Here is a 12,745-nt window from a genome sequence, read left to right on the forward strand (position 1 = left end):
TTGACCATCTACCTTGGGGACATAGGTGAAAGAAAGGAAGGGAAAATGTCTTTAAAGAACCTAATATACCTATATTATATAGGCACAATTATTCTATTCAATCCTCACAACAACCCTATTAAGTGGAGTGTCCTCACTGCATAAAGGAGCAAAACCTGAGGCACAGAGAAGTAAAATAATTTAGCCCAGTCACCCACCTGCTAAATGGCAAAACCAGGAGTCCATCCCAGGGCTGTCTGTGCTGCAACAGAAAAGAATCTTAAAATATATTTACTGTTGTTTTTAATACAACATGATAGAGTTTCCTCTAAATTGACAGGCACAAAGGGCACAGAATTAAAGTGAAGTTTAATTAACACAACTACCAAGAGGCTGGCAAAGCCCATTTTTCTAGCATCTACCCCTGCTGTGTCCCTGGCTCAGGCAATGCCAATTTCCCATCATGACTGAAGCTGAAGGACTGGCGTCCACCCAGGCTCTCCCACTGTCCTGGAGTACCCGTTCCGATCTGCTGCTCTTCTGCCTAATGCTGAGCACTTGCAGGTTGCCTTTGACTAGATGCCATGCCCACTCTAGAGCTCTTCCTTCTTGAAGAGCCCTCTCTGGTTTCACGAGGAGGAGTTTGGCCTTCATTTACCCTAGCTCCCTTCATTACCTCTTAACATTTTCTCATCTATTCTTTCTCTTCCTCTTTCTCCTCAGACACTGCCAGGCTTCCAAAGCCCACCTCCATGGTATATAACTATATCAGGGTCATGAGCTACCTTATTCTATTGAATTTTCAAGCCTTGAATGTGAGCTTTTCTGTTTCTTCTACTTTGATTTGATAACAGTATTCAAAGCTTCAGAATTTTTTGAACATAGCTAGTCATCAATACTTGAAAGTTCTCTTTGGGGAGGAGGGTGTGGCCATTTTTATTTGAAAACCCAGCAGAAAAATGCTGTCCAAGTAATATTTTCAATCAGGAAAATATTCAGATATTCATGTGTTGTTTCTTATTTCAATACATCTTGTATTTCTTTGGCCTCGAGTCCCAGCTTCATGCCACAAAAGAGAATTGATCAATGAAATAGACAATACATAAAGAGAAGCTAGTTCGTACTAAGTTACAAGGTAACAACAGTATACCCAGCTGGGATGCAGGGAGAGAAAGGTTACAAAAAGTGTAAGTATGTAGCTGTGTTTAAAAACAGTTCTAAATTTAAACTGATGAAGCTATCTGTAAACAAAGCAAAAGTAGCAGAAAGGATTAGGGCTTATTCTGATAGTACCTCCCCTGACCCTGGTCATGAGTTGTTAGTTACACCCAGGTCAATGACTACATCCTATTAGGAAACATATCTAAATCACTACTATATTAAAAACTTGTTTCAACATTTATATAATCTTTTTAAATTCTTGCTTTATTCTTTACATAGTAGTAAGAAAAGAATCCTCTATTTCCATATAATATTTTGTGGTTATAAAGCACCTCCATAATAATATTACCATTTTATCTCCTAATTGTGCTTAGGTGAGTTTCATTTTTCAAATGAAAAATTTGAAGCAGGTACATAATATGTTTATTATTTCAGTCCTAAAAAGCAGAGGAGCCCCTTCACTATAAACTACTCAAAGGCAAAAATGTCTGTCACATTTATTTTGTCTCTTATAACACCCAGTTCTGCACCCAGCACCTATTGTTGACTGAATAAATGAACAAATTATCATAATTTGATCTTTGCCTGATGCTGATTTTGACATTATACCATGTTCTCCATGCCTCCATTCTCAAACTCTCTACTTTCATCAATAGTTAGTCTAATATGAGACACAGTATTCAATGTGACTCAGACTGTCCCATCCTGCAATTTTATTTCCACACAGCATACTCCAAAAATCTTCTACCTTTAGAGTTGCATTTCTATTTTCTCTAACATTTGCTTCCATTTGCAACAGGGATCTATCTATTTTATAGGATAGTCTATTATTCATCACATAAGCCTCATTTCTCTGTGGACATTATTTCAGCTTGATGGCTCCTCTTCAACTGAGTAAACTTCCAAAATGTAATCTGATCTTTGGCCAACTTCAGGAACTCTGCATTCTCAGAGTTACTGCTTAGACCTTAAGGTATTCATTTAGGATTAAGATTCTTCTGGTTGAATTCATTAGGTTTAGAGTGATCCTTCTCTTATGCTAGGCTAGCAGTGTTGTTACGCGGAACTAGGTTACTAACCCTTTTGCTTTGTAACATATGTCATAAACATTTTTATTCCAAAAGCAATATAAATTCATTCTGTAATTAGGTATTTATTCATAGGTTCATTTATACAACGCAAAGCTCTACAATATCCTTAGCACTCTGTAATGTGCTTGGAATTAAAAAATGAACAAGATAGTCTTATTTCCTTACTCATTGTGATTTTAACACATCCTCAAAAGTTTGTAATAGGGAACAGACATCTAATTTGTTTTATATTTTCTGTTTCTCAAGAGCATTTACAAGTGACTTGATGCTGTCCTTTGTAGATATTCCAGAAATTCGATATCAAACACACATTAAAAAGCCTTAATTTTTATTGTAAACACTTCGTAGCACTAACATGCAATTGTAGAAAAAAATAACATTTTCTTTTTTTTTAATGTGTCAAAGGCATCTGACCAGTCAGCCAGAATTGTTATTCTTGGAGTAGTTGAAGAATTAGATATGTCAAAAGAGCTGGGACACTGTGAGTACATTTCTGGTGACTTTTGCATTTGAAACCTCACCCACTCTTTTGTATATAAAGTATTCAGTTATTCCTTTGTTAATTAAAAAAAATTCAATTGAATGCCTGTTACATGATAGGTATTACATGCTAGGGGCTGCAAGAAGATAGTCAAAGGTACATAGTTTTTGTTCTCAAGAAACTTGCTATTCACAAGAAGAAACAAGATTTTTCTTTAAAAATCCTATAATGAACCATATCGGTTGGCTAATTTAAGCTCATTTTTACTCAAAAAGCAAGCTATAACATATCTAGGCTGCAAGTTACCTTAGAGATAAACCACTCCAAACTTCAATGAATAAAAAATCAGAGGGTCGGAAAGGTTGAAGAATTAATGCCAGGCCTGAGAGAGTGAGAGGCAGAGGTGCAGCTACAATCTCTTTCTCAGATTTATGGTTGGTGTTCTTTCCCCACTGTATCTCGCTACATCTCCTAATGGAATCGACTCAAAGTTCGCTGCCCAAACCTTCCTTTGCCTGAAAGCAAGCTTTGATAATATGTGCATGAATGAAGGCATGTGCAGAGGGGCAGGACAGGGCAGGCCAGTCCTCTTTGAGGCAGATCTGCCTAGTCTGACACGGTTAAAGGATAAAGAGATTTCTGACTTTTAAACTTTGAATATTTAGCATTCAAAGACTATTTCTTTTTATATGCCAAGTAGAGTTTCAACAAATGGTAGTTGAACAGAATGGAGTATTTCATCTTTATTTAATTGGTGTGCCTTGCTAAAATAAGAGAGCATGCAAATTAGCTTCTGCACTATTTTCTGATCCAACTTCATAAGAGTAGAGAGAGCAAGCACTTTGGAGCTAGGTTCCCTAGGCTGGTACCTTGCTCTGCCATGCATTAGCTCTGAGACTCACGTAAGTCACTTTGCCTCTTTGAACCTTAGCTTCTTCCTCTGTTGAATGGAACTAATAAGGACTTTCCTTTGCTGGGTTGTTGAAAGATGGAACAACAATGATAATAGCGCGTCTCTACACCAACATCTGAGCGGGGTGTTTTCCATGCATTATTTCTCTGTAGCTGTATAATATAAGCAAGGCATATGGAGTGCTTGGCACTAAAGGATGCGGATATGCTTCCTTATTATTATTTCCCCAATCTTCTTTTGAAAAACTGTCTTTATGACTACATTTTCTTTGAAAATTGGAATCTTGCTTACTAAAGCCTATAGCAGATTTATAAATCCAACAAATGAAACTAACCCATTGACTTTATTGCTGGGGTGGGGCAGAGCATGGACACACTGGGGTGAGTGGTAGCGATGAAGCAGCCTGTGATTTCGGCAATGAGTCGTGGGCACCTCTCCCTTCCTTATGAGAACCTTGAGGGCGACGACAATGTCTTAGTCTATTATTGCATTCCCAGCACCACATACCATGCCTGGGACCTGGTAGGCATTTGGAAAATACACAGATTTGAGTTGAACGGTTTCTCTTTTGGCTGTCAGATCCCCATCCTCGGATCAAAAAAAGTCCGAGGTCTGACCGAGTGATGTTCTCATAGCTTGAGCCTGGACAGTCTTGGAACCAAAGCTCCATTACCAGAGGCAGAACGCATGTGGTTGCCAGGATGAGGAATTCAAATGTAGAGTAGTGCCAAACGCAAGCACGTCGAAACGAGAAGCGGGGGGTAACATGAAATGCCTAGTATGTAAGATTCCCTAAACCCAGATATACTTATTATGCTCTTATGGTTTTTATTTGGGGTTAGCCTTAGGCAAGGACAGGCTGCGATCAATAGAAAGGGCTTATTTAGAAAAACAGTAGCTGTGTCCTCGAAGCTCCTTCTGTTCTGAATCATAAAGTCTTACTGTTTACATGGAGGTATATTCCAGACCCAACTTCATATAGTTTCAAAACTTTCCACATAGGACCTTTTTTTAAAAAAAAATTCCATTTGAATGAGGGAGAAACAAAAAGTTTTCTATCTAGAATTAAATTTATTTTCACCTGTGGTAATAATGCAAGTTAATATTATCCAATAAATAAACATCTTAATTCAAACTTAAGGTAGCTCTTGTGTCTTCTTGCAAAGATGTATGTTTTGAGCTGAAAGAATGTTATTTCTTCTCGACACATATTTGGGGGTAATTCTTCATCATAAAACAGAACATCTTGCTTATAGAATAATATTAACTGACTGATTAACTGTAAATTTCTGTTCTTATTATCTAATCAGAGTCTTTACAATGGGGAAAGATTCTTCTAAGACATCAGTTCCCAACTGTACTGTCAAAATACCCTGGTTCATGTTCTTTCTGCAAGTAATTAAAAAAAGAAAAAGCTCAACAAATGTAGATGATTTGAGCACTTCACATTTTCTTTCTACTTTGCTTGCTCTCTTATTAAAACGTATGAAGTTGGATCTTGTTGTCATTGTTATTTTCGTGGTTGCTCTGGGGTTTATAGTATACATTTTTATCCCACTGTCTCATATTATCATCAAGTAATATTATACTACTTCATGTATAGTATTAAAATCTTATGAAGTATAGTTTCGTTTCCTTTCTTCCTGCTTTCGTAGTATTGTCATACATTTTATATGTATGCATGTATGAATTTATGTTTGTATGTATATAAATATATATTAAAAACTGTGATACATTGTTAGTATTTTTGTTTAAACATTCAATTATGTTTCAAAGAGGTTTAAATAATAAGAAAAAACTTACGTATCTATCCACCGAGTTACCATTTCCAATGAACTTCTTTTTTGAATTTACAGACCTCCATTTAATTTTTCTTCTGCCTGGAAGACTTCCTTTACCAGTTTTTATAGTGCACATCTGCTGCTAATGAACTCATTAAGCTTCCTTATGTTTGAAAATATATTTTGCCTTTATTTTTGAAAGATATTTTTTGTGTATAGAAGTTTAAGTCAAGTCTTGTACTTTAAAAACGTTGCTCTAGTGCTTTCTTGTATAATTTCTGATGAGGTTCATTGTCATCCTTATTTTCTTCGTTCTGTCTACATAATGCGTATTTTTTTCTGGCATAAAGATTTTCTCCTTATTACTGGTTCCAAGCTATTTGATTATGATGTATCTTAATTTATTTCTCTGTATGTTTCTTGCGCTTATAAAGTAGTTTTTAATACAGTTTGGAAAATTATTGGCCATTATTTCTTCAAATATGTTTTCTTTCCTTCCAGGTCTCCAGTTACACATATGTTAGACAACTTGGAATTGTCCCACAGTTCACTAATATTTTTTTTTTAAATATTTTTTTCACTCTATTTCCTTTTGTTGTTTTTATTGCAATAAATTCACATTCATTAATCTTCTGCAGCATCTAATCTTCTGTTAATCATTTCCAGTGTGTTTTTCATCTCACACATTGTTGTTGTCACTGTTAGAAGTTTAATTTTGCTCTTTTCAAAAGATATCTTTCATGTCTCTATTTAACTTGGCCATCTGGAATACAGTTATAGTAACTGCTCTAATGTTCTTTTTTGATAATTCTAACATTTGTGTCAGTTCTGGGTTGCTTTTGATTGGTTAATTTTTCTCCTCATTGTGGATCATATTTCCCTACTTCTTTAAAGTCTTGGTAGTATTTGACAGGTTGCCAAACATTATGAACTTTACCCTTTTGGGGCAACATTTTTGTATTCCAATAAATACTGAACTGTGTCTTTGGATGCAGTTCAACTGTCTGATCCTTATAAGTCTTGCTTTTAAGCTTTTAAGGTATTTAGGTGGAAGCAAGCAACATTTAGTCTAGAGCCAATTATGCCCTACTGAGGCAAGACCCTTCTTACTGTGCCACTCAATGCCCTGTAAATTGTGAGGTTTTCCAATATGTCTAGAGATAACAGGCACTGTTCCTAGACCTTTGTGAATGCCAAGTATTAATTCTTATAGCCATTCAAATAGTTTTTCCCTGGCCTCTGGTAGTTTCCTCACACATACATGTGCCAAACAGTACTCCACTGAATACCTAAAGGTGCCTCTCAGCATATTTCCGGACATCTTCCTGTGTAGCTCTCTTCTCTTTGGTACCCTGTCTGGCAAACTCTAGCCATGTTGGTCTCCTCTGATTCTCAGTTCCATCTCTTCAACTGATGAAGTCTGCCAGGCTCCTCCTGGAGACTTTCTCTGTGGTTGTTGGCCTGGAAACTCTCTCAAGGCAGTAAGCATGGGTAATAATAGGGCTTACCTCATTTGTTTCCCATCCCTTAAGGATCACTATCCTTCACTGCCTGATGTCCAGTATCTGGGAAACCAGTATTTCATATAACTCATCCGATTTTATTTATTTATTTATTTTGGGTTGGTCGAAGCAAGAGGTAAAATCTGATTTCTGCTATTTCAACCATCTTGCATGGAAATAAAAGTCCCTTCTTATATCTTTAAAGCTGAAAGCTACACACTAGATATTCCATATGCCCTTGCAGATGCCATGTCTCTAGGCTATAAGATATAATTTAGGTTCAGCCAATTCTAGGCACTCAATTAAGTCATGAAATGTGGAAATTAGTTGAAAACTTTACTTCTTTTGCATGTTATTTTTTCCCCTGGCAAGCACAGTGGTTATAGAGATGTGTTGGGTTTTCCGTACTGTCTTATCAGAATTACTGTAATTTTTTCAATAGCCACAGGAGTGTCAAGGGGCTGGGCTCATGACATCCAAGTTTAACTATGCTGATCTAAGAGCTGTATCATGTCCCTAGAGCCAAAAGTTTCAATGGCAATCTCTGGATTCCTGGAGTATTGCCAAGGTTGTGTGTCCTTGGAAGCAACCATTATAGTTGTGAGCTCTAATAGCAGAGGTAGCAGCTTGTCCATCGGCTTCAGAGTCACGAGACTTTGATTCAGTTCAGAGTAAAGTGAATCCATAAAACCTTGATCATTCTGCTTGTTCAGGGCAACATGACAATGTATAAAGACTACCTGAAAATAGGCACTTATAAAAGTGACTGGAGAAACCATCAGAGCACAGCAAATAAAAATCTTAACAGTTTTTTTTTTTTTTTTTAAGTTGGAGTATGGCTATGTTGCATACCCTATGCATTTACTTCTCATCTTTAAAAAATCTTGTAGGCAATATTTTACTTATATCAAATATACCTGGAATAAATTTAGTGCCTGCACTATATTACCTGCAAAGAGAACTTAAATTGCTTGAAATATGTCCAAATGATTTTTTAAATCAATATGTGCTGATATAGCAGCTATATCTGCAAAACACAGATACTTTTATTTGAGCTTCACTTTTGACCTCACAGGACTCTTGCCTTCCTCCATCTCTACTTTTATAACTTTATGCCTGCAGAAGAATGTGGTAAAAGGAGGGCAGCAAGTCACCTCTAGGTTTATCTGAAGAGTCTCAAGTATGAAAACGAACATGCCTGACATATGCCAGGCTCTGATTAATGGTTTTATCTGTTAACCAATTATTACGACAACCACTTGAGTAGATTTTAACATTATTCACACATGAGGACTTGAGACTCAAAAGTTTACAAACCCAATAAGAAATAAAGCTAGAATCAAAGCCAAATCTACTCATATTGAAATCTTATGTTCCTTCCTCTTTGCTATACTGCTTTTCAAGCACTGTTGTAAAGTTATTTATGTTTCACTAGGGATGAACCATATATGTATAGTTATCTTATTTTGAGGGATAAACTTTCATTCATTGTCCATTCAAATGCATTCAATGATATGTAATACCAGGGTTTAGTTTGCTCATTGCAAATAAAAATTCCCAACATTTTAGCAAAAAGTGGTGTTGGAATGAGAAAAAAAATTAAACAATAAAATGCCTACTTAGTGACAATTATCTATTTTTTAAAAAAAGAAAATAGTACCCGTATTAGATAAGATTTTCCTCAGGCTTCAAAAGTTAGTGTTTCTGTGAATGAAGATATTAATTTTTATGTTTTTGTGGTATGATGAAGGATGTTGCAGTGATTCAGCCTGTTCTATGAAAACCCTAATGATGCTATAAAGCGATATTATGAAGTAATCTTTTGAAATCAGAAGAGTCAAGTTCAAGTCCTTAGAGCAGAGTTAGTAGTAAATAAATTTCAAGAGGAGAAAGTATTTCTGTACTTTCCCTGATTTAGATTTATGCCCAATATATAGTTATGCCTCTCTCCTAATAAACTCAGTATTAAGATACTTGTAGCCAACTTTTGCAGTCCTAATAATTTGAACATTCATATGCACAAGATATGCCTAAGACATGAATCTAATTTCTATTAGAGGCTATATTCACTGTTTTTAAATTGCTCTTTTATAATCATTTTGATGAGGTAAATCACATGTTTTGTAATTATGATCATAAATTGATTTGAATAATGTGATGCCTATTTACTACCCCTAAACAAACAAATAGATTTAATAATTGGGTTATGCTAACAGATCAGTTGGGAAACAGAGATAAAAGGGTACATTATTTTCAAATCATAGGAGGCTATTAAAGAACTAGGTGGCACATGAAACATTTAATGTGTCAGAATAATCCCAATGAACTAGAAAACCCTAATGATGCTATAAAGTGATATTATGAAGTAATCTTTTGAAATCAGAAGAGTCAAGTTCAAGTCCTTAGTGTCAACATTGTTATGTATTTGAATGGCTATCATGCAGACTTATTCTCTGCTATTAGAATGAAGTAGTTTGGTCAGAGATAAGGAAGGAGAATATTATCTATCCCTAAGACCCACCAACAAAGAGCTACATTGTCTCACTAAGGAGTGAGCTACTTCCCCATCTCAGCAGGTGTTTGAGCAGGAGCTGCATGGCTGGCCAACACTTTTCTCCAGTGTTTGAGTATGGGCCTGGAGATCTCTAAAGACCCTCTGATTCAAGGTGGCCTTACACCTTTATTGCACTTGTAGCCTTCTGGGGTTCTGGACTGTGTATACAAATTTCTTGAGTAAGGTCTGCAACCTGTCTATAATGTCTTTCTTTCTTCTTAGAAGCTCCTGGGTTTTATGTCTGGCAAGAGATTTGTTTGATTTTTTAGAATGGATTTTCTATCAATTTTTAGCCTTCTCCTGTAAATACTTTAGTTATACAGATGATCACACTAGGTCTCCTATCACTGACTAACACTCCTGATCTTTCCACCTCTGTCTTAACTCTTCATATTTCCTAGCTTCTATTTACCAAATACACCCTGCCCCCCCCCAAGGAACTTGTCCATAATAAGTTATCTCAAGCTCAACGCATTCATGCTTTTTAAATATTAACAAAAATATATAAGAAGAGGCTACAGCCATGCCACCCTGAACAAGCCCAATCCAGTCTGATCTTGGAAGTTAAGCAGGGTCGAGCCTAGTTAGTACATGGATGGGAGACCACCTAGGAAGACCAGGTGCTGTAGGTTTAAACAAAATAAATAAGAGATTGTAAACTGACAAGGTCCTTGCAATCTGTGAGGTCAACTAAGTCACCATGCCTAAAATATATATATGTATGTATATATATGTATACATATATATATGTATATGTGTGTGTATATATATGTGTATATATATATATATGTATATATGAAGACCATCTTAACAGCAAGTCAGAGTGATGTTTCTAAGATTCTCTATTTGAAATAAGTTTTTAACATCAAAAAAAAAAAACTACAGAAGATGAGAGAAATGGATAAAAATGTAAAGACAAAGGTAAAACTCACTCATAATCTACCACTCAAAAGGAAGCATTGGTCTTTTGGCATTTACACTTTGCATCATTATATATATGTAAAAAAAAAAAAATTAAAACCAACCATATATTTCTGCTTATTTTTTTTACTTATATACCATTATATTGTGATTGTTTCTCCCAATTATCATGCATATTTTAGAAATATGACTTTTTAAATGGGTATTTGATACCAGTAAAAACTAAACAAAAATGTGAATCTATTAAGATAAACACATTAGCCGATCATATCAATGACATTAGCCTTTAAAATCTACCTCTGACCCCATACCAATTTTTATCATCTTTCTGACTACAATCAGCTTTTCACTTAAAGTTTCCTATAGAAAGAAAATGCACTTAAAAGCTTCAGGCCACTTATCAGTAATATTTCTTACTATATATATAGTAAACCATCATTTTACTTTATTAATGCAACATACACACTTCTTTTCTGTCAAATAATAGTATCTTACATTAACATAGCCCATTATTTAATTCTCATAAATTTGCTTGATTAGGCAGAGTTGGTGGTAAAATTTCTGTTTCAAAGGTTAGAAAAAGGAGGCTTGGAATGGTACATAAATTGTTCAAGGTCACCTTTTAACAGGGCTGGACAACACTTGCTGGGATGGAGGTTTGAAAGTTCAAACATGAAAAAGGTAGAATTCAGACCAGAGTTGTTTTTTTTTTTTCAAATTCTAATACTCTTAACATATTGCTCCATGGCCTCTTGCATAACTTGGTTTAATAAATATTTATTGACAAAATTACTTAAATCAAATAAACAATTAAATAAACTTAAGCACTCTGTAAACCATGAGTTAAAAAAACAAATTTAATTTATTTAAAAAACAAAACTAACAAATACTTATTTAAATATAATAACTCATCTGTCATTTTACCTAAGCATAGGTTCTCATACTGTCCCCTTTTCTATTTACCTATTGATAAAAGTTTCTCAGAATAAAATGATTACATAAATTCACCTCAACCACTAAGAAAACTTGTGTTTTAATTAGAATATGTGTTTTCCTGAGTATTTTTAAAATAGCAATAAACAGTAATAGTAATAACAATATTTAGCATTTCTTTACATTTAGATAGCCATTCATGTTTTGCAGAGTGCTTGTTATCTTCTTAGCTCCATCAGGCATCCTGGGAATTAATAGGAACTTTTATCCCCATTCTTATAGGTTAACAGTGAATCTGAGAGTTTTAATTGTGTACTGTGAGTGTAGACTTCTCGTGCTCCCTGTAGGTTGGAGGTAGTGCTGGTTAAGGTGCTAGACTGATGGGATCCATGTCCAGTGTGCTCGAAAGTTACAGACCTTTAGAATAATAGCAACAAGTAGATATTAAGCAGTTACTGTGCTCCAGACACTGTACAAAGTGCTTGAACAAAAGACTGCATAAAGTGACCAGCCATGGATTTAACTTCTTTTTTACAGACAAGGGAAAATAAGCTCACCTCTGCTTTTGTTGGAGAACATGGCTTAAAAGTCTGGATCTTATTTAATATATCCTCATGAAGCTATTAACACAGAGCTGTACTTTTTAAACAGATGGCCCTGATCTCCTGCAGCTCGAAGAATTTTCCAGACAGGATAAATTTCTCTGACTGATTTGGCCAAGTTCTCCCATGTGGCTGTTGTTCTAGCAGTGATCTTCCTAACATCCCACTTTGTTAAGCCAGCCCCTTCTCTAGGAAGGCGATGTTTTCTCCTTTTTGAGGATATGTTGTTCTTTTCACCCAAAATCTCCATTCTTCCCTCACACTGCCTGGCTCACAAGGATGAAGGGAAGCATTCCTTCCCTGCCCTCCGTTCTGCATCGTACCCTGGAAAAATCATTATATAACGGAGTCTGCATCTCAGATCAGCATCTCATCCAGAGTTTCTTGTCATGTGATCTAGGCAAGTCACTTCACCACTCTGATCCTCAATTTTCTCAGATATAAAATAGGAATAAAATATTGAAAGGGTAAAATGACGTAATATTTTTAAAACTTGACATATAGCAAACACTCAGTAAGATGGCTACTATTGTTTAGATTTTTATTCTGATTCCTAATCTATACTCTTTCTATATTTCCTGTACTATTTTATCTGCCATATACCCCCTCATATAAGATTGCCGACATAAGATGTTAGAAAAAATTAGTACAATGATTTATAATGGCCTTCAGAGGTCTTTTAAGAATTTAGACATACCTTATTCTTTAATTAATCAATTCAGAACAAAGAACAGGGAGTAGAAATCTTTCACTAGCAACCTGTTTTACTGTACTTAAAATAAATTTAAAAAAAAAAGAATTTATCAATGGCTTTTCAGGAATGCTGC

General features: G+C 35.3%; 1 protein-coding gene and 1 pseudogene across 30 annotated transcripts in view; both read left to right on the forward strand.

Annotated features, from left to right (window-relative positions):
• The window catches only part of DLG2 (discs large MAGUK scaffold protein 2), a 1,668,408-nt gene that overhangs the window by 1,570,435 nt on the left and 85,228 nt on the right, over window positions 1-12,745 (forward strand). The window lies entirely within an intron of this gene.
• On the forward strand, window positions 9,976-10,094 carry LOC118603495 (annotated as a pseudogene).

The sequence above is a fragment of the Rousettus aegyptiacus genome, unplaced genomic scaffold, assembly GCF_014176215.1.
Source record: "Rousettus aegyptiacus isolate mRouAeg1 unplaced genomic scaffold, mRouAeg1.p scaffold_m13_p_5, whole genome shotgun sequence".
Classification (NCBI taxonomy): domain Eukaryota; kingdom Metazoa; phylum Chordata; class Mammalia; order Chiroptera; family Pteropodidae; genus Rousettus; species Rousettus aegyptiacus.